At 40.0% G+C, this 23,775-nt stretch overlaps 1 long non-coding RNA gene across 1 annotated transcript; it reads left to right on the forward strand.

Moving 5' to 3' along the window:
- Positions 1-8,890: 8,890 nt before the first annotated feature.
- LOC123386838 lies at positions 8,891-17,243 on the forward strand. The gene is made up of 3 exons (XR_006601281.1): positions 8,891-9,021; positions 12,528-12,814; positions 16,383-17,243. It is a non-coding gene; the product is annotated as an uncharacterized LOC123386838 (long non-coding RNA).
- The last annotated feature ends 6,532 nt before the right edge of the window (positions 17,244-23,775 follow it).

Raw genomic sequence — 23,775 nt, forward strand, 5'->3', positions numbered from 1 at the left:
CAGTTTCCCGCATGTGAAGTAAACCCCAGTAAAGTTTTAAAAATTAAGCTTTCAAATATCTATTAATGCAAACATTTATTTAGCACTTTCATTAAATCGATGAAACAACTTTGCCTGTAATTGTGACTATCTAGATGATAGGTTACAAACCTTTTCTATTAAGAGCCAGGTAGTATATATTTTAGACAAGCCACATGCAGTTTCTGCAGCATTTTTTTTCTCTTTCATTTTAGAAATGTGAAGACCATTCATAGCTTGTGGGCCATGCAAATCAGGCTGTGCAGCAGATTAATTTTGATCCAAGAGGGCCAATACTGCCATCTTGTATTCATAATCAGTTCTATTTTAATATTGATTTTTCAAAATGGACTCCCCTTCATGATCTCGTTTGATGAGTGACAGTCCAGTGTGTCAGCATGGGAGAGCCAGTGGTTTTCCTCTTAAGCCCGCGGTTGAAACTGACTACGAGGGGGCTTAAGTGGATTTCTGCATGGTCAATCAGCACCACCAAATTTTAACTGGCAAATTCCACTCTAAGGAGGATAAAATAATTTGGGGAGGAAATTAAACACCTATCCTGACAACTAATGTTTACTTTAGCACCTGTGAAAAGGGTAGGTCACATTAATGATGATCTTAGTCCTCCCAAGAATCCTGTAAATTTTCTCGGGCAGAAAATAATCAACATTTAGAGACTTTATAACTGGCACAACAAATTCACTTGTTCTATGTAATTTTATCTTCACAGTGAACCTTAGCCTTGGGATGCCTAAAATTTAACTGCTACCTCAGAACCTTATTATTCATACTTCTTCATAATCTAAGCTTTTCTTCTTCTCTATGATAGGCACTTTTAATTATGCATGGAATGGGTACACCAGCAAAATTTATAGATATTTTTCCCAGTAAATCCTGATGATATTTGATCTGTTAGGAAGCATGTCTATAGCACTGTTTTGTACTATCTCTGTCACCAGAACAATTTTTTCAATATGAAATTCTATAGCACATGAGTAGTGTGGGCAAAGTACTTCATTAGGGTGGTATAAAAACTTTTTTTTTTTTTAACTAGGTTTCATATCCAGCATGAAGCCCAATGTGAGGCTTGAACTCACAACCCTGAGATCAAGACCTGAGCTGAGATCAAGAGTCAGATGCTTGGGGCGCCTGGGTGGCACAGTCGGTTAAGCGTCCGACTTCAGCCAGGTCACGATCTTGCGGTCCGTGAGTTCGAGCCCCGCGTCAGGCTCTGGGCTGATGGCTCAGAGACTGGAGCCTGTTTCTGATTCTGTGTCTCCCTCTCTCTCTGCCCCTCCCCTGTTCATGCTCTGTCTCTCTCTGTCCCAAAAATAAATAAAAACGTTGAGAAAAAAAAATTAAAAAAAAAAAAAAAGAGTCAGATGCTTAACCAACTGAGCCACCCAGGTATTCCTAAAAGTTTTTTTGTTGTTGGTTTTTTTTTTTTTTTTTTGCTGAAAGAAGAAAACCATCATTCAAAATATCTTTAATTTTCCCTATAAAAATTTATACATCATTTTAAATGTTTTAAAACAATTCTTTAAAATTAGTAAATGGAATCAGACTTAATTTTCTTAGTTAGAAAATTTAAAAAAACAAAAATGTTTGAATAAAAGGTTATGTTTTTCATCCTGGAAAATTTTATTGACAGATAAATGGAGATAATTTTTAGAAACTTACACAAGAAACTACAAACCCTCAACAGAATAATTAGATGTATTTGCATGAAAAACTAGTAATTTTTAAAAGACTTCTTGTTTATCATCTCCTTTAAAATATGAAAGTTACAGGGGCGCCTGGGTGGCGCAGTCGGTTAAGCGTCCGACTTCAGCCAGGTCACGATCTCGCGGTCCGTGAGTTCGAGCCCCGCGTCAGGCTCTGGGCTGATGGCTCCGAGCCTGGAGCCTGTTTCCGATTCTGTGTCTCCCTCTCTCTCTGCCCCTCCCCCGTTCATGCTCTGTCTCTCTCTGTCCCAAAAATAAATAAACGTTGAAAAAAAAATTTAAAATATGGAAGTTACATGTTGAAAGTGATGAGTTACATTACTTTCTTTGCTGCTCTCGTGGTGTAATTTATTGGGGCATGTATGTACATAACCTAGGGATAATTTATCTAGTTTATATGGAATAACAATTTCCCATGTAATTTTACCCAATTTCTATAGGAGTTCAATTTGGGCTAACTTCAGTGGTTAATAAATCATGAGAATTTACTTTGTGATAGGTATAATTAATAATCAAGACTTCCAGACTCATTCTTCAAAACCTTTTATATTAACCAAATTACTCACATTTCCAAAGGCAGCAATAGGTACCATATATATTTTTGCAGAGAATATAAATTGTATTAAGGATAAATACCTTGGAAGCATAATGTCTTTTCAAATGGTTTTGCACTTCTCTTTGATGGGTAGGGTAATTTGCTATAGAAATTGACTTAAAATGTGGATTTCTTTGAGGTGATTTAATTCTGAAGAGAATAGGAAAAATGGCGAGAAGTTTGAGTTTCACTCTCACTGGGAAAGGACAAAAAGGAAAATGTATTGCGAGATATTAGTTGGGGCATGCTTTGAAGAATCTTAGGGTTTTATAAGTTTGCCTTTTGAGACCTATGTTTTAGAGCCTCCTGGGAGAGCCTTTCCTCCAACATGCATTGATAGATCCATCCTACTGTATGGAAAATTAGTGTAGAGTGGCAAGGGGTCCCTTTTTTTTTTAATTTTTTTTCAACGTTTTTATTTTATTTTTGGGACAGAGAGAGACAGAGCATGAACGGGGGAGCGGCAGAGAGAGAGGGAGACACAGAACCGGAAACAGGCTCCAGGCTCCGAGGCATCAGCCCAGAGCCGACGCGGGGCTCGAACTCACGGACCGCGAGATCGTGACCTGGCTGAAGTCGGAGGCTTAACCGACTGCGCCACCCAGGCGCCCCAAGGGGTCCCTTTCTTGATAGGGGTTGATTCCCATCTCTCCCAGACCTTGGTTAGTCTTAGGAAATTTTATTAACAAAGACATTCTGGTGATAATTCTGTCTCCTGTATGTTGGGCTGCAGATCATAGAGCTGCTAGTAAAGTCACAGTTGTAAATGTACAAAGCACATTGAATAAATGTACACATATGTAAATGTGTAATCCTAGCATGTAAAAAACCACTTCAGATGTCCGTTCTCATCCTCCAGGGTCTGGATGGTCTGAGACCCACCTCTGGTTTCTTGGGCTAGTGCTGCTGGCAGTAAGCCAAATGTCAGGTTGTGCAGTGAGGTGTATTTTGTGGATGGTCTGTGCTGCTGAGTTTGCTTCTTGACGAAAAGCCACCAAGTCTGTGGAGACAGTCCCTGGTGTACAAGGAGACTCTATGTTCCTGTTAGCTGAGTCTTACTCACTGTGGTCTGGTGTCTCTGGGAAATAGGAGGTTCATCAGACAGCTAGTGTCACGGTTTTGTTTTTGTTTTTGTTTTGTTTTGTTTTGTTTTGTTTTCAAGATATTTGGATGTTAAGGTATCTTCACAGAGTGCACACACACTCATTATACTTACACACAAATTCAAGAAAAATGTTTCCCATGGCCTCATAATGACAAACTTCATGGAGCTAAACAAATAATAGATTATGGAGACAAACGCGATTATTCACCATAGTTTTAATTACACAGAAGAAATAGCTGTTGATTCAAGTTTTGATGCAAGCATTATGTCCACAGTTCAGACAAAAATGGCAAAGAACACTGAACCAAACGTCACCAGCTCAGATTACAAGTGAAGAAACTGATAAGCTAATTTTGGCAGGAGCACGGGTAACTCAGGATCATAAATTGGCATACAGATGTCTGCATCACAAATCTCTCCTGCAGGACGGAATGCTGCAGACAACTGACACTAAGAACCATCCAAGGGAAGCTTCCTTGGTTACAAGACCATCAGACTGGTTAGAAGGAAGCGTGGCACTAACATATTTTTCTGATATGTTGGACTCCAATATCTTGGCTTTTTTTATTTGCAATTTAAAATATGCCGTGGTGGGGGCTCCTGGGTGGCTCCGGTGGTGAAGCGTCTCTTGATTTTGGCTCAGGTCATGACCTCATGGTTCAAGAGTTCAAGCCCTGTGTCGGGATCTGTGTGGGCAGTGTGTGGAGTCTGCTTGGGATTCTCTCTCTGTTTCTCTCTGCCACTTCCCATGCTCATGTACATGTGCTATCTCAAAATAAATACATAAACTTAAAAAAAATACACACACACTGTGGTATTTCTCCTACATATAAACATCAGGGCTTCTGAGTTTTTTTAAGTAGCCTCCATGCCCAGTGCAGAGCCCAACTTGGGGCTTGAATTCTTGACCTGAGGTCATGACCTGAGCTGAAATCAAGAGTCAAACACTCAGCCTATTGAGCTACCTAGGCACCATGAATGTTTTTAAATAATGCTCCAAGCAGGGTCTCCTGGTGGCCCAATTGGTTGGGTATCAGGCTTCAGCTCAGGTCATGATCTCGGAGTCTCTGGGTTCAAGCCCCATGTTGGGCTCTGTGCTGACAGTTCAAAGCCTGGAGCCTGCTTTGTGTTCTGTGTCACCCTCTCTCTCTGCCCCTCCCCTGCTTGCGCTCTGTCTCTCGCTCTCTCAAAAATAAACATTAAAAACATTTAAATAATGCTTCAAAGGAAATAATAACGATATGAAACAAATTGTAAGGTGACCTTGAGAAAGTCTAGGAACAAATTCCCCGTAGTACATACTTTTCAATATCTGACTAGTGATTTTTTGTGTTTGTTTTAATAACACTGGGAACGATAGAGGCATTGACAAATATGGCAAATATCTTGAAAGGCTGCTGTAGTGCTGTAGGGTCATCATGCCATCCCCTGGAGATGTCAAGTTCAAAATCGCTGCCACCTGAGTAAAAGTTTGTGTGAGTGAGTGTGTGTGTGTGTGTGTGTGTGTGTGTGTGTGTGTGTGTTCCATCTTGACCTTCCCTCTGCCTCTTAAAAATCAGGGATATTTCCTTGTATTCACCCATTCATTCAGTTCAAAGTACAACTGAATTTTGCTGTAAAGATAGTTAGTGCTTATAATTATATACAACTAAACTAAGTTCCATTATACTATAAAATCCAGAATATCAAAACTTCTAATTGCTTCCTATTGTATGTAGAATAAATTTAAAAAGAAAACATCAACTCCAGAGCATGGCCCACAAGGGCCTCCATGAGTCTCCATGTTCACCTCTCCCACCTCCATTCATCTCCTTCCCCATACTGTATCAACAGTGGCTTTCTTCCCGTCTGTGGAACACGCAAGTCTTGTTCTCCCCTCGGGCTTTTTGTTCTTCCAGTGTTCGCTTTCCCCTGAACTCTGCGTGACTGGCTGCTTTTCAATGTTTTGTTTTTGGCTCAGAAGTGACTCCCCAGAGAGTTTAGTTGGTAGAATTGTGTGGGTTGAAACTTGCTTTGTTCAGTGGGCTTGGCCAATTTTAAAGCATTAAATGGTTTAATTAAACATGTTCAGAGATACCACTCTGTCAGTCTACACAGCCTTTCTCTAGGCCATGAGCCATTTGTAGTAGCGTGTGTTAGGGTAACACTACCAGCTGTAAGAAACTCCATATTCTCAGTGGCTTATGGTCCTACAAGTTTATTTCTTGTTCATGTCACAGTGCAGTGTGTATTTCTGATTGGTTGGCTTCTGTGTGCTCATTTAGGGACCTAGGCTTGTCCCATCTGTGGCTCTCCCTACCTCTAGAAATTTGGTTCTCCTAACCATATCATCTTCTCTCTCATCCATTCCATCCAGTCTCATTCCATTGGCTAAATTAAATCACCCAGACTACATGTTACTGCCAGAGAGCTGGGAGGGGAAGTAGTCCAGCTGTGAGCCAGGAGAGAAGGAAACGGGATTTGGGAAGACCGTTGAATGAATCAAACAAGGAGGCCATTAGACTGAGGTGGCTGTAATGCCATGATGGTCTACATCAGCAAACCAAAAGTCCAAGCCTGTAGTTTCCTCAAGGTTATGAAATCAAAACACTAAGGATGATCAATCACAGACAGCTGCTATAGCCAATCAAATAATTTCCTTCCACCTTTTCTCTGTATGCCTTCCTCCTGGTTCCTGTTGGAAGAATGCTCCTAATCATTTCCTGTTAGGTGCTGCCCCCATTGGAACGGATTTTTGCTCACATAAACTCTTAATAATTTTAATACCTCAGTCTATCTTTCAACAACACACAGCATAACCCTTCAGGAAAGACTGTCCTCTTTCCCCCACCTCCAGCAGTGCCCCAAAGGCCTGTTAAGGAATCAGAACTTTTGTTTAGGAGTCTCTTCTGATTCCGTTAGCTCTGTTTCTCTGAAATTTTCCTCCTAGCCCGAGGAAAACCCTGTTTTGATTCATTTTTATTTAAGCCAGGCAGTGTTCTTAATGTCCTTATCAAGTGGTACTTTTATTGTTCCCGAGCCTCTGATATTGATTCCCTTAGTCTTGGTCCATTTCCCGTTGCTCATAGTCATGTGACAGATTATGTCTTTGATGTGTATTTCCTCATTCTGGACTCGTGCTACCCATGTCTGCATAGTTTCGCACAGTCCTCTCACCTCTCTAATTCTCTGCACCAGGTCATCTGCATTCGGTTCATTCTATCCTTTGTGCAGTATCTCCTTTGGGGGATTTTCCATACACTTCTTCACATTAGCTGCATCGCCATTTTCCCTAGGAAATCTGGACAATACCTTAACACTCTTTTTTACATTGACAATTGTCCATCACGTTGTGGAGAGTTTCCCAGAGCCGTTTATTAAAGCATGCTCTTAGAAGAACAGCATGGCAAAATCATGTAGGGGAAGTGGTATGTGATTTTGGATTAAATAGATCTGGATTTAAATCCATATTCTAATTTGTTAACTGACTCATCCCATGGAGATGATGATGATAATATTACACAGATTTATTGTGAGGATAACAGAGTGCTTAGCAAATAGTAGTGTCTCAAACATTAATGGGTAAGCACATTACCCTCATTTATTATTTCTATTCATAGATGGGAACTGGGATGGATAATGAAATATCTAGCAAAATGAAACAAATGACTAATTTGACTTGATAATGGCAGGTAGTGTCTGAATGAAACATTTGCCTTGCACAATGTGGAGTGGAGACTCAGGAGTTAGTTCATGAGGTCTGCATTCAGACAATAGTAGACTAGGGGAAATCTGAGTCACCATCTACAACTGTATGGGCTGTGCACTGCACAATTCAAGTGGGTGCCACTTTCACAGCTAATGATGTAAATGACACTTTTGGGAGCTGTTTAGTGAAACAGTCCTGGGGAATATTGATTGGATTTGGTTGAAATCACTTTCTCGATTTCTTTCATTACAACTTTGAGAAATAAGATTTTCCAGCTGTATGCTTTAAATTAAGCTCCACTTAGTTATCCTTGTTCTGGTTTTAAAAAGATAAAATAGATGACCGTAACAGAGCATCGAAAAGTTAACATATGTGCAAATTATTTTCAACATTATTTAACTAAATTTAATTTTCAAACTCGATAGAAGAGGCTGTCAGTTTAATACAAACTCCTGGTCAAGTGGAAAAGAAAATGAGAGTGTTTTGTTCTTAGTAATTCCTTGATTCTTGATATTCTGTGAAAACAAGACATAGAAAGGTTGATATTCATCATCAGGCTCAACGAACAAAACGCATTTTCCTCCTTTTGCCTGCTCATTCTAATTTACTCCACTTGGGGCTCCCCTATAGCACAGATGTGATCTTCCAGACCTACTTAGACAAGTAACGTGCAGGAATATGTTTTAGATTTACAGATATTAGTGTACTGTAAGTACCATGGAAAAGACAGTTGTTCACTTGAAATTTTAAGTTCTCACCAGAATAACTGGTATGGATTTATATAGTAACTGTGCCTGACACCATGCCATGAATGTTTTATAGATTTTTGATGTAGTCCAAAGAAAACAAATTACAACAAATCCTTTCTGCATTGTCAATTAGGTGAGCAGCTGTAACTGCTAAAAGGCGAGGTCCTTGGAGAGCCATTGCCTGTGTTACCAAAATTGAAATTGGGCTGGATGTTTGGGGCTCCCTGCTCAAATTCTCTAATCACATTTACCAAAGCAAATCATTTTTTGAAAACATGGCTGCTGCTTTATTGGCCAAGATTTGGAAAATCTTATCTAACAGTCCAGTAAGGATGAAGGCAAAATGATTAAATGTCAGTTGCTATGATTTTTGTACTTGAGGTGTCCAGGTTCTTTGGGGGGTGTTCCTATTTTAATTTTCTTGGTCCAACTAAAATGATCTTGCCCCTATTAATGTTGGTTTTGCTTTTTGGCTCACCCTCTGACATTTTTACCATCCCCAGGTGTCTGACTCTATCTTTCAGATTTAATTTCACTGGAGAAGAGATGAAATAACTTGAAAATGGCCTTGTTAGCTTCATACGCTATCAAATTAATGAAAGGTCTTGTGTGCAGCCCTCCCACTCCCCACATTTGTATTAGGAATGAGGTTTTCTTTGTCTGGCTTGGAGTGGTGTGTGTTCTGGCCTTGGCCAAGCTCTTCATTTTCTAAATAGAAACTTAATGCACGTAAAATTAACGACAAATCTGATTATGGTGATTTGCATAAATTAGAAGACATTTTTATTAATTTCCAAGGGCTTATCTCTACAAGAGAGGACATATAAATTTGGATGCCAATTAAGCCAGGATTACCTTTGTTAATGAACACAAGCATGCGTTAAGCTTTCTAATGAAGAGGAGGGTGCACACTTACGGGTGAAGACACCATAGTGTAGGTGCTGGCAGAAATTGCAAAGTTGTGTTGTGGTATCTTGCAGCACGAGGATGGCTCATTTATATTAAGGATAATCCTGTCAGTCTAGTGTCTTTCTTTTTGTTTGTTTTGTTTTGTTTTCAGAACACCACGAAAAAAAAAATCAGAGCCCTCTTTCCTTTGAAGGAAGATGGATTTGAAAGGAAAAGAGTGTCTCCTGTTCCTGGTAAAATATTAACATGAATCACTCATTCTAAGGAGAAATCAGTCTGTATTCTTAACTGACTGCTGAGTACAATGATCATGCTCTTCAACTGGCCAACATTTTGTTTTACATTTTTATTTTTTTAAGTTTATTTATTTATTTTGAGAGCGAGAGAACAATGAGGGGTAGAGAGAGAGGGAGAGAGAGAGAATCCGAAGCAGGCTCCAGGCTATCAGCGCAGAGCCCGCCATGGGGCTCAATCTCACCAACCGTGAGATCCTGACCTGAGCTGAAATCAAGAGTCAGATGCTCAGCTGACTGTGCCACCCAGGTGCCCCTCAATTGGCTCTAATTTTAGGTACACTTCTTTCTGTTTCTTCTGCCACTGTCATGGTTTCTCAGCATTATTGGCCATCAGCATGGTATGGATACTATGGTGAGAGATGTGGAAAACTTGGAGCAGGTCAAAAGCAAAGACATTCAAGAAAATGATAGGACGTAGGAAAGACTGCAGGGACAGTCCTGAAAAGAATTTTGAAGAAGGTAAAATTTACTCCTAGGATTTAATCTTTTCTTTCTTTTCTTTTTCCTTCTTTTGCTTTTCTTACATACCCATGTGTTTCGCCTTCTTTCTACATTTCTTTTACTTTTTCTTTTTTTCTTTTTTTTTTCTTTTTTTTTTACTTCTAAAGTATCATGGCTATCCTCTCTAAATTCTAGGGTCTGCTCACATAGGAGTGACCTATGCTCTGAACCTCTTGTCATCTCTCTCCTTCCATCAAACCCACTTGTTTTGTAGGACGCCTGGGTGGCTCAGTTGGTTAAGTGTTCAACTTCAGCTCAGGTCATGATCTCGTGGTTTGTGAGTTCGAGCCCTGCGTCGGGCTCTGTGCTGATGGCTCAGCGCCTGGAGCCTGCTTCACATTCTGTGTCTTCCTCTCTCTCTCTGCTTCTCCCCTTCTCATGCTCCATCTCTCTCAAAAATAAATAAACATTAAAAAAAAAAAAACCTACTTGTTTTGTAGCCCAGGGTTTGCTAAAGTTAAGTAACTGGTTAATCTGATGAACAGAGTCAGAGCAAATACTGGTGGCTAGAATGAGGTAGAGAGCGTTACTCGCTGAAAGTAGCTGCAAATTGTCACACCATAAACACACAGGCCTACGTCTGCTGTTCAAGTTCTTAACACATTCAAGATACTGTGGCTTTAGACAAGTCATTTAAGTTCTCTCAGCTTCATTTTCTGTATCCATAACATGGGGCTAATGGACAGATTCAAGACCCTATAATAACTAACACTTGAGTGTTTGCTGTATGCTACGCATGTCCTAAGGCTTTTATAACTATTAATGCACCTTCTCACTGATTCTCCAAACCAGACCATTACTTGGCCTGTTTTATAGATGAGGAAGAAAAGAGAGATATTGATTAATAAAACTATTACCTCTCTTGCCTGAATTATTGCAATAGATTTCTGAGCAGTCTCCCTATTTCCATCCTTCGCTGTGTTCAGCCTATTCTGAGTCACAACTGGCAAAATGATCCTGTTGAAACTCGAGTCCGATCTTTCACTCCTCTGCACAAAACGTTCTGGTGGCTTCTCATCTTACCCAGAGTAAAAACCAAACTCTACTGCATATTCTACCAAGTCCTTGTGATGGGCTGGCGTGTCTGACCTCACCGTATTCCAGCCTTTCTCTTGGTGGTTCCACTCAGTTCCACTGGCATCCTGCACCTTCCCTGTTCCCCTCCTCTAGGGCCTTTATGCTGGCTATTTCTTCTTCCTGCAGGCTCTTCCCTCAGTTTTCTCCACGGCTCCTTTCCTCACCTGCTTTTCTCAAAGTCACCTTTAGTAAGCCTTACCTGGTCACCTTATCTGAAATTGCAGCCCCCTGCGACCTCCAAATGCTTCTTCTCTTCCTTCTCTGCTTTTCACTTTTTCACTTCAGCACCTGGGTGTTGCCTAAGCTCTCCCTGGCCTAAGCTGAGAAACTTGGAGGGCTTGATTCCCTGTCTGTTGCCAAAGCCTTGACTAGGGATATAGGACTCACAGAAGGGTAGACCAAGGTTCCCTCCAACCAACGTTTTTCTTTTGTCTCTCTAATATCCAATCACATACAGAATGGTGTGGGTAAAGTCTAGCTCCGGGGTAGACCAGACTCTGACTCACAGATGCTATGAGAAAGTCTACCAGCAATTATAGCTGCCACTCCCCTCCACTTTCTATTCTTGTTCTTTCTCTGCCTTCCTTCCCCTTCTCTTATTTTCCTTTCCAGCCTGTTTTCCCAGTTCTCCATCTGTCCTACAGCCTGAGGGCGGCACTCCTGGTTTTTGCCTCAGCCTCCAAGTGAACAGACTGTTGATCTAATCAACCCTCCCCAAACCCTTCCCAGCTCTGAAATCCTGTATCTGAAGTCTGAAGTACTTCTACATTAATAAACTGCTATGTTCACACTATGTGGGGGTTCAGGTGCCAGACTCAAGACTGAAACCAAGGGAGAGACAGAAAATCGGAAGACCAGACAGTGGTCAGAAATGCAACAGACTAAAGCCTGGATAACAGTGGCTTGTTACTTCTGTCACTGGGTGGTCTGCTCCCCACAGCCTTACCTGGAGCCCAGAGGCACTCAATCACACAGCCTGTTCTTATTTTCAGGGGTCTTTGTATTGCATATTTCACTCACTGAGGATTTCCTCTCAGGCTCGAGTCATCTTATAAGGGCCCTTTGCCCAGCCTGGTATTCATGAAGCTGTGTATGTGCCTTCAACTGTTTACCCTCCTGGGCTCCAGTGCTTGCTTAGTGGACTTTTTGGTCTAGTTATTCAACAGTCTATAAACCATTAACTTACAGCTGTATTAATGTTGTAAGAATTCCTAGGATTCCCCCCCCAAAAAAAGGCTTTATTTACAACAGTTGCAAGTTTAGGCATTAAAAAAATTTTTTTAACACTTATTTTTGTGAGAGAGAGTGAGAGAGAGAGAGACTGAGCACGAGCAGGGAAGGGGCAGAGAGAGAGGGAGACACAGAATCTGAAGCAGGGTCCAGGCTCTGAGCTGTCAGCACAGGGCCCAATGCTGGCCTTGAATCCATGTGAGATCATGACCTGAACCAAAGTCAAACGCTAACCTGACTGAGCCAACCAGGCACCCAAGCAAGTTTAGGCATTTTTAAGGAAAAAGTATCTTAAAAAATTCTTAGGAAATCTGGCTTAGATATTTTTAGGGAAATGTTTCAGGTGTAGCAGTATGCAAAAAAAAAAAAAAAGAAAGAAAAAGAAAAAAAGTTACAGCAAGTCCATATGCTTTTTAAAATATTGAGCATGTTTTGGGGCACCTGGGTGGCTCAATCAGTTGAGAATCCAACCCTTGATCTCAGCTCAGGTCTTGATCTCAGGGCTGTGAGTTCAAGCCCTGTGTTGCATTCTGCACTGGGCGTGAAGCCTACATTAATTTTTTTTTTTTTTTTTTGATCGAGTGTGTCTTAAACATCAAGTAAAGGAGTCAATGATCTGATTTAATCTTTCTTAGAGAGTGGGAGACCCCTTCGTTTGTGACCTTCTGGTGTTGCTTTAAGTCTCTTTGCATGAAAACTTCCCTTCCCACCACAGAAGACTGGCTGCCCTGGCACTGCTGAAGCCTTACTCCATGTAAAAGTGGTGTGAATGTTATTTATTGGCCATGGAATAAAGTCCTGCTGATCTTGGTGATGGTCCAGGATCATTTATGTTTCAGACTGTTCTTCTGATGCATCCTCATAGTAACTCATCTTACAGATGAGATGAGATGATTACAGAGATGAGAAAACAGAGACCATGGTAAGTACCTTCTATAAAGTCACCCAGATAGTTAGAAGTACAGCTACCTTTCACCTAAGTTACAAACAAACAAAATCCTGTATGTTGGTTCGTTTTTGGCCTTACAGTAAAATTTTCTTGTGGCTTCTAGTTATATATTAGGAATTTCAGAAAAATTCCTGTCTAAGGAATTTTTTTTGTCTCAGCCCTCCTTATATCTGGGTCTTTCCTATTTTTCTCCACTTCCCTTTTTTCCGGGCCACATAGTGTAGCAGAAAGAGAAAGGACTTTGGAAGTGGGCAAAGTTGATTCCGTTTTCATTATACAACTTGCTAAAGATAAAAGGTGAGGCAAATACATTAGTCTCTTGAGCCTCAGTTGCTCATGTTTAAAAAAATAATAGCTCTTTCTTAGAGTAGCTGTAATGATTAAATACAATAATGCATGTGAAACTTCATTATTCTAGCCCTTCTTAAATTGCCTAAAGCTTCTACTTTGTATGGTATTTTATTCAATAGAACATATATCTACTTCAAAAATCCTAAGAAATAATATAAATCACTGCTGAAGTGTTTAAAAGAGAAAGGAAAGAAAAGGAAAGGAGTAATCTATTCAACATTTATCAAAACTTCTTAAAGATTCTCTTTTCCCTCAAATTATGATTCACAGTGCAGCTACCCCAACTCTGTCCAAAAATATTAATTCTTCATTATTGTTCTCTCTCCCAAATGTCTACCCCAGGGCCACATTACCTGGTCCTGCAGGATGACAGTTCTGTTGTCTGAGCTTTGATAAGGAGATATTGCCTCAAATTATTTCTAAATCAGTCTTGCTGGGACAAATAAATGCAACAGCAAAAATCTTCACATTTCCCCCCTTCCTCCCCATTGTTTCTTCCATCCATCCCTTGTTCCTTCGTTATTTCCTAAACAAAAGAGACTTTTATTCCTCAAAGCTAATATTTTGTTGAAGCCTGGGTAATGGCATTTTCTTCTTTTTGTCTTCTATTTTACGGTTAACAGTGTCTAATTTAAAAAAAATTTTTTTTCCAATGTTTATTTATTTTTGGGACAGAGGGAGACAGAGCATGAACGGGGGAGGGGCAGAGAGAGAGGGAGACACAGAATCAGAAACAGGCTCCAGGCTCTGAGCCATCAGCCCAGAGCCTGACGCGGGGCTCGAACTCACGGACCGCGAGATCGTGACCTGGCTGAAGTCGGACGCTTAACCCAATACGCCACCCAGGCGCCCCAGTGTCTAATTTTTTAAATGCTTATTTATTTTTTTAGTTTTGAGAGAGCACACGAAGGGAGGGGCCAAGAGAGGGGGGGAACAGAGGATCTGAAGTGAGCTCCGCACTGACAGCACAGAGTCCCATGCAGGGCTCAAACTCACAAACCACGAGATCAGGACCTGAGGCAAAGTCAGATGCCCAACTGACTGAGCCACCCAGGTGTCCCAGAACTGTGTCTAATTTTTCAAATTGTGAGCTCATTGATCTAGTTAGGAATGCTTTTGGCTACAAGTAACAGAAAATTTGACTCAAGGTGCTTAAACAGAGGTTGTTTTCCTTACCCGCGAAATGTCAAGATGAAAGAAACCAGCCTTTGGCATTTGTCCAGCAGCTCACTCTTTGTAGAGCCAAAGCCTCTGCTCTAGTTAAGTCTTTTCATTTCATCAAGAAAGCTTTTCCAGAAATCTGAGCAGTTTTTTGTTTTTGTTTTTCCCTTAAATCTCACTGGTATGGACTCCATCCAAGGCAACCCCAAACTTGAGGGAGGGATGAAAATTGAGATTAGGCCTTCAATTTGCCTTACTCCTTGAAGACAGAATAGGTGTCTTGTTCAGGCTTTCCTCACTGTGCCCAGTGAGGGCCACCACTTCTAGAACATAGATAGTACTCAAGACATCTGTTAAATTGGCAAATGTATGAATAAATAAAGAATGGATTAATGAATGACTTTTCAGTTGCTGAGAGCACGAAAATCCTTAGGCAGTACTCCTTCCAAGACTTATGCAGTCAAAATGTGATACAGAGAATTTTCCATGCTGAAAATGAGGAAAGAGTGATTGAGATAATCCGCTCTTTGATTTTTAGAAACTCTTCAAAGGGCTAGGAAAGATTCAAAGAACCTACTATGCTTTTTGGTAGTTGTACTTGCCGCAGAATTAGGAAAAATGATTCCAAAGAAATCTGGAGGTATCATTGACCAGAAATTAATAAAAGTATGGCTTTCTGTTTTGAGCTGCTTTTAAAGACTTCTTTGTTTTCAACCTAAAAGTTTTAAAGTCCTAGAACAGATGAAAAGGTGGTAGAAAGTTATGACAGAGTGAAGGCCTCAGTACAAATGTCCGCATGAGGTCAATCCCACTTGGCTTTATTCAGTAATGTCCTTGAATCTTAGAAAGATCAGGCAATACCCTCCTGGGTAGTAGACAGGTGTACCTTTTGTGGACTAGCTTCATTCCCATGTTTGTTTTATGTTTTCATAAACATAGGTTCTCTTTCTTTTTTTCTCATTTCTCGTTTTTTGTGTCTTGAGAAACTGTCTTAAATCCATCATGAATAGGCAGCAGTGATCATGTGTGACGATCTTTTCTATGCCCATTTCTGAAATGCTGTAATAACTTTCACTTTTAAATAAGCATGTTCAGCAACAGTCACAAAATTTGAGACAGAACTGAGAGTGTTAAAGATTGCACTTGACACTGTATGGCAACCAACTGGAATTTAAATTAAAACTTAAAAAAAAAAAAGATTGCACTTGAAAACATATCCAGGCTTCTTTGAAGTGTGTGACACATTGTAAGTTCACTGCCAAGCTATGAATTTAAGCACCTCATATGGTGTTCATATTTATGATGGTTGAATCTGTCTTTCACAATTGCCACCCCACCTCCCCCAATACTAACCCTAACATTGCTTGGGCAATTAAAGAATTATGATTATTACCTCATTTGAATTTTTGCCTTCAATTTGCTGTATAAGAAAATAAGAAATCTTTTCATTTTGTAGGACTTTGTTGAGACTTAATAAAACAAATGAGATATAAATGTTGCTTTTCTTTCTTTTTTTTAAATGTTTTTATTTAATCTTGAGAGAGAGAGAGAGAGAGCGCATGAGAGCGAGCATGAGCAGGGGAGGGTCAGAGTGAGAGGGAGACACAGAATACAAAGCTGGATCCAGGCTCGGAGCTGTCAGCACAGAGCCTGACATAGGGCCTGAACTCATGAACCATGAGATCATGACCTGAGCTAAAGTCAGACGTGCAACCGACTCAGCCACCCAGGTGCCCCTAAATGTTGCTTTTCATTACTGCTTATTAGATAAGAAATGAATCTAGCCAAAGCCTTATTTAACAAGAACTAGTCTTGGGAGCAATGCTTCATTTAGTGTAAATTGTGAAGTGAGTAGTACTGAAAACTTAACAGTTGGCTTAGCAATTGATGCACAAAGAAAAATTATTACAACACCTTAATGGCTGGCAGATGCCCTGGGTAGGAAAATAGATGTTTTTTTTGTTTGTTTCACAGTGCCGTCTTTGCTTTTCATGTTGAGTGATTTTTTTTTTTTTTTAATTCTTGACAGGGCTGTGTATACATGAATCCAACTGATTATTTATTTATGACAAGGAGAATGTCAAATAGGGAAGGGGAATCTATGCAATAGAAGGAAGAAAATGAGGGCTGATTGAAATGGAATGAATCGTTTGTTCTAAGAGGGAAACTAAGGAAATGTCTTGAAGAGTGAACACAAAGGAAATGCTATCAGGATTCTAGAAATCTGTTTCATGGTGGAACTCCTTTGGACCCTGCATTTAAATCCCTCTGTTTTCAATTTAGACATCAAAGTTTGGGAGTCACCATCTTACGTGAGACTTACTAGTGTACCGTGACACATTGGAAAGCCCGATTGAGACCAGCTGGTGAAGCTTGTGTGGTCTCCTCGTCCTTACTCTTTTGAGTCTAGCCTGAGTGTTAGAGAATGTATGATAATCTATACTATTCATCCAGCTCCACAGTCAGTAAGAAAGAGGAATTCTCTTTGTGGATTTTGTTATAAACCTCTAGAATACAAATACAAACCCTTAATGAAATAATGAATGTGAGCAAACATCTTCAGTGGTTGCTAACCTCACAGCGGGGGGAGGAGGCAATAAAAAATTAGGTGACTCCTGTTAGAAGTCTACAATACCACCTATAAAATATTTTTGTCAAAAAAATATCAAAGTTTTATCAAATCAGGCTTTAGGTTGAACCTAGTAATTTACAGTGAATATAAGGGAAAGAGGAATATATACAAAGGCAGCATGGGGATTTATTCGTCAAAATTCAGAATGTGAGAAAGTCTATAGGACAAACAATCTGGTTTCCTTGGCACATAAATTGCAGGGGGAAAAGGGGGAGAAACTATAAATGAAAAGAGACAATAAATATCAAACAAAAACCATGTATGCACCTCCTTGTTTGGAGTCTTATTTGAACAAGCAATTGTTTTGTTTTTTTGTTTTTAATGGATACAATTGGGGAAATATGAATGTTGACGGGTTATTTGATGACATTAAAAATTATCAGCAATTTTTATGTTAGTGATGGTATGGAAATAATATTTTAGAAGTCTTTACCTTTTAAAATGCCTGTGATTTGCTTCAAAACAATTTGGCCAATGTTAGATGGGTGGTTTAAATGAAACAAGATTGTCCATGAATTGGTAATTAATGCATTTGGTAATGGGGGTTTATTGTACTCTTCCAATTTTGTTTGAATTTTCCTAAATCAAAAGTAAACAAGCAAATTAAAAAATTCCCACAGTGCAAAAACACAGATCTTTGTAAGAACTCACTTGTATTCTGACAATTTCAAGGTTGGATGCGGAGTGCTGTCTTCCCCTGAACCTTTCCTGATGCCCTTGTGCTGAATTATTTGGCTTTCATTTGCATCAGCCCAGTGCTCTGTGTTTATTGCTCTTGTTTTGACACCATATTGTAATTCCTTAGTCACCTGTGGCGTAGGACAATATTTTCAAAGGAGCTTTTTGTTTCCATATTTATTTTTACCCTTTGGCTAGCTAAGCAATTGATGCCTTGTTGCCCCAGGGAAGGGGATGACTGGAGTGGATACAGAGACAAAGAAGTTGATTGCTGACCTTTGAGTTCCAAAGCCTGGGCATCATGGGAATAAGAAGTACCCACGTAGAGATGAGAGATGTGATAGAAGTGATGAGTTAGACAAGAGGTCACTAGTAGCAGGGATTCACTGAGCTGGAGTGTGGGGGACAGAGGCAAGATGGAGGGCACAACCTAGTGGGAGACAGATCCCTCATGGGATCTAGGATGAGGGACCAGGTCTGGGGAGTGCGCACACACACACACACACACACACACACACACACACACAGCCAGAGTTAGTCTCCAGTGAAAGTGTGCTCACCTTGACCATCTACCTAGAGTGAGTGCTAGTTGGCACCAGTACCAGGGAGCTGTGAAAGCTGAGTTCACAGTCTTAGATAGGCCACTCCAGTTTGGATTGTATATCACCATAGCGATTTCCCTCATTAGTACTGGTGTCTGTTAATGTGGTGAAGAGGTGGAGATGGAGGGACTATGACCTGGTGGGAGACCAAGACAGATGGGATCTGGAGTTGTGGGGTAAACATTAACAAACTCAGAAGTACACCCAAGAAGTAGCAAACAAGGGCCACAATATCACCCTTCTTACTGATAAATCATGGGTTGGAGAGGTAGAATACAGATTACAGAACCCAAGATGAGATAGATATATACCTCCTCTCCCCACAGGCAGTGTTTGGTGAAGGTGGGTTCTCCCTCTGGGAGACGGTGGGATGTCCCATGAGGTTTTTCTGCAGCTCCCAGTACTCCTCCTGGTAAACAGGTTTGCTTCCAAGAGGAAAAGGGGAGATGATATGAGCATGGTCACTTTATTCTCCCAATTTTATCAGATAGGGAAATGACTACACTTACCCATCTGATAAAATTGAGCGGGAAAGCTGACAGAGTTACTTCAGTTGTGGTGCTTTCAATATTAAAGGAAACATCAGGAATATGGAAGAGATCGTCCCTTCAGAACTAGCACGTCACTAATTGATCGTCTGGTGGAGTGATCCCCATCCGCGCAAGACTTTGCTCAGTACCCAGTCAATTGATCCAATGGGTCAACCACCATCTCAAAATCTCAGGACCTTTGGAAGTGCTGCAGTGGAGACTGTGAATGTTAACCCTCAAAAGGGCAGTGGCAGCTGTAGGTAAAACCTTGAACTTTCCCACTTATCCATGAAAGTGGTGGAATACATTTAGATCATTTCTTTCTTTTTTTTCCCCTTCATGACAAATGTGTTTTTGAGGGCAAGGATCAGACTTTATTCAAACTTGTATTAGTGTCTACCAAGAAGTAAGGACTTGATAAAAATTTACTGAATTGAATCATAGTAACATTTCATTAATGAAATTTTTAGCAACCAAATATCTTGACAGCTGAGATCAGGTTCATTTGTCTTATGAATTAATCCCACAGACAAGTATAACTGCACATCTACTCACTTCTAGATAACCATCTATTACTAATTTTATCAGTAAATCTTTTTTTAAAAAAATTTTAAATGTTTATCTTTGAGAGAGTAATTTTATCAGTAAATCTTCAGTTACTGTCTTGAGATGTTAATGACTATTTCTCTTAAGTAATTGAATAGTTAACAGAGGCTATAAATTTATCAATATTTCTTCCATTCATGCCCTGGAGTTATGAAAATTAAGCAATGTAAGCATTTTAGCCATGTTTCTAATTCAGTGTAGTATCAGCCAATAAATCAGTCCTGAAACCATTCATGTTACTCTTAGAATTGATACATAATTTTATCAACTTAGAAAAATATAGTGCTTAACTATCAAATATTTTAGGTTGTGAAAGCTCTCGTGTATGTATTTAATCTTGTAGTAGAGATTTATTGGTGGTTGACCAATCAGTACCAACACCCCTTCCTACTTGCGTCCTGATTGTATTTAGGACACTTATTTCTTTCCATTCTGTACTGTCTCAGTATGCTGGTAAACCCAGGTACTTGGTCTGCCATTATGGACTGAAAAATGATTCCTGGGGGTTCCTTATATCAGATCTTTTTTCTTATCACTCAAGGACCACCAAGAGGTAGGCACATGATATTATTAGGGTCTCCTGCAACTTTGCATAGTCATGTAATTATACAAAGTTGGAATAAAATATTAGAGCTTCTGAATGGCAATGGTACCATCTGAGCAAGGTTGAAAGTAGTTTCTGCTGAAAAGAGTCACCTGGAGTCACCTGGTTCTATTTCAAGACTGGTTTTTCATCTCTTCCTTCCAATTTGTAGGCCTCCTCCCCCCACCAATCCCTTCAACTAATCCTTCCCTTTTTAAAAATTTCTGCCAAGATGATTTCTATTGCCTGCTACCATAGAACCTTAACTAATTCTCAGCTTGAGAGAAAGCATCACGAAGTGGAAGAAACCCTGAGCTAAGAAGGAATATGAATTGTAGTTGTTGTTTTGTAACTAACTTTTGTGGAGACCCAGGAGAAATTTCCTAACCTTTTTGGACTTTAATTTCTTCATTAATGAGGATGATAGGCCAGATAACCTCAGTTTTTTTTTAAGAGTATTTAAAAATTTTTTTTCCAACATTTTTTATTTTTTTGAGTATTAAAAAAATTTTTTTTCCAACATTTATTTTTTTTGAGAAACAGACACAGAGTATGAGCGAGGTAGCGCCAGAGAGAGAGGGAGATGCAGAATCTGAAGCAGGTGCCAGGCTCTGAGCTGTCAGCACTGAGCCCAGCACAGGACTTGAACCCATGACCTGTGAGATCATGACCTGAGCTGAAGTCAGATGCTTAACCAAGTGAGCCACCCAGGCACCCCAAGGCTCAGGTTTTAAAAGCCCAGTTCCATGACTGATGTTGTTATTGGTTAGTAACCGTGATGAAGAAATAACAATGTTCTAATTGAAGAATTTTATAGATGTTTCACTTGATGTTTTAACACACGAGGTGCTGTAAATATTCCAGATATGTTAATCCTTGACTGAGCATTTACTCTGTAGGTCATCTCTTGGGTGGGGTGACCAGATATTGGAACAGATTCCTACAACAGAGAGAGTAAAGGGGCATGTGACTGCCTGTTCGTGGAAACTATTACCTCAGCTCATTGGGGTGTTTATGATACAGCTAGTCTTAATGATGACTGATAGGATTGGCGTTAGATCCAGAGAGAAGAAAATGCTGACACATTACATTAAAGTTAAAATTAAACTTATTCAGCAGATATTTACCGTGGGTGAGGCACACCATCTTTCAGAGGGCTCAAGCCTGTTGTAAATTTGAAATACATACACGCAGTCTCTGGTTTGGGAGTGGTTGTCACTGAATGCTTCCTAACATTCTGAGGTTTTCCTTGTTTCTGGTTTTGATCAAATTTGGACTATTTCAATGTGGATTAGCACTTTAAATGACCCATTGATGATACAAACACCAACAGCCAGTTGCCTCAGATCTAAACTGACCTTGTGGTTATTACCCCTGACCTGTATTTCACAACTCTATAATTCAGTAGATACTATTATAGCAACACAACATCTAAAGGAAGTTTGACAATTATCTAGATATTCTAATGATTCCTACCATCAATTTGGATACTATAAAATACTTGTAAAATCTACTTTGAGCTTACGGCAAATAACCTTTTTGTAGTTGGCTTGACTACCAAGATCAAAGTGTATCTAATTCATTTGGCCTTGTATGAATACCTGGTCCATAGAACTGATGGACCACTTGGCTTAGAGTCTTACCTGACAAATTTAGTTCAGCCAAGCTAATGATTTTCCACTTCTCAAATTCCTGCAGTGGCTTTCCATCTCATTCAGAATAAAAGCCAAAAGTTGTGGAATAGACTATAGGACCCCTTGATCCTATAGTCTGGTCCCCTGTTCCTCTTGATTCCTTTGGTTCACGTCCTTCCAGCTTTCTTTGTTCACTCTAGCCACACTGGCCATCTTGCTATTCATTGAACATACCACTCTTGACTATCTCAGAGACCTTGCTTTCCCTGAGTAAAGTGGTCTCTACTGCCCTCAAAGCTGTATGAAGGAGTTCTTGACTACAACTGGAGTCCACTATCAAGCACTGCTTCTGGCTGCTGTAGGAACCAGAAGGTCTGATGGTGGTCTGTAGACCAGAAGGCTTCCAGAGTTTTTGTTTCTGGAGTCCATGCCAGAGTTGTCTATTATTCATCAAAGCCATCTCCATACCAGTTTGCTGTGCTGAAGCTGAGACACTACTTACACTGGTGCCATATCCATGGAGCAGAGTGCAACACGACCTTTCGTTAAGCATGTACTGTGGGCCCAGAACTTTTTAAATACTCATAATAGCTTTGTGAGATTAGCACTATTATCGTCCACTTTTTATAGACTGTTATAACTGTCTTTGAAAGGGTTAACAATTTTATATGGATAGCAAGTATAGAGGTTGGATTCCAACCAAGGCATTAGGACTCCAGAAGTCATGAACTTATGGCTCCAGAATCAACTCACTGTGTTGGGTCAGTTGGGAAAGAACCCTTTCTTCCACCTTTTTGTCACTTTAAACACAATGTATTAGCTTCGAGAAGAATGATGGTGCAATTTTGATTGGGATTGCATTGAATGTGTAGATGGCTTCGGGTAGTATTGACATTTTAACAATATTTACTCTTCCAATCCATGAGCACGGAATGTTTTTCCATTTCTTTATATCTTCTTCAATTTCCTTCATAAGCTTTCTATAGTTTTCAGCATACAGATCTTTTACATCTTTGGTTAGGTTTATTCCTAGGTATTTTTGATTCTTGGTGCAATTGTGAATGAGATCAATTTCTTTATTTGTCTTTCTGTTGCTTCATTATTAGTGTATAACACAAGCAATCCTAAAATTTGTATGGAACCACAAAAGACCCCAAATAGCCAAAGTAATTTTGAAGAAGAAGACCAAAGCAGGAGGCATCACAATCCCAGACTTTAGCCTCTACTACAAAGCTGTAATCATCAAGACAGCATGGTATTGGCACAAAAACAGACACATAGACCAATGGAATAGAATAGAAACTCCAGAATTAGACCCACAAACGTATGGCCAACTCATCTTTGACAAAGCAGGAAAGAATGTCCAATGGAAAAAAAGACAGTCTCTTTAACAAATGGTGCTGGGAGAACTGGACAGCAACATGCAGAAGAATGAAACTAGACCACTTTCTTACACCATTCACAAAAATAAACTCAAAATGGATAAAGGACCTGAATGTGAGACAGGAAACCATCAAAACCCTAGAGGAAAAAGCAGGGAAAAAAACTCTCTGACCTGAGCCACAGCAATTTCTTACTTGACACATCCCCAAAGACAAGGGAATTACAAGTAAAAATGAACTATTGGGACCTCATGAAGATAAAAAGCTTCTGCACTGCAAAGGAAACAATCAACAAAACTAAAAGGCAACCAACGGAATGGGAAAAGGTATTTGCAAATGACATATCGGACAAAGGGCTAGTATCCAAAATCTATAAAGAACTCACCAAACTCCACACCCGAAAAACAAATAATCCAGTGAAGAAGTGGGCAGAAAACATGAATAGACACTTCTCTAAAGAAGACATCCAGATGGCCAACAGCACATGAAAAGATGCTCAACGTCGCTCCTCATCAGGGAAATACAAATCAAAACCACACTCAGACACCACCTCACGCCAGTCAGAGTGGCCAAAATGAACAAATCAGGAGACTAGATGCTGGAGAGGATGTGGAGAAATGGGAACCCTCTTGCACTGTTGGTGGGAATGCAAACTGGTGCAGCTGCTCTGGAAAACAGTGTGGAGGTTCCTCAAAAAATTAAAAATAGATCTACCCTATGACCCAGCAATAGCACTGCTAGGAATTTATCCAAGGGATACAGGAGTGCTGATGCA

This window comes from Felis catus, chromosome B4, assembly GCF_018350175.1.
Source record: "Felis catus isolate Fca126 chromosome B4, F.catus_Fca126_mat1.0, whole genome shotgun sequence".
Taxonomy (NCBI): domain Eukaryota; kingdom Metazoa; phylum Chordata; class Mammalia; order Carnivora; family Felidae; genus Felis; species Felis catus.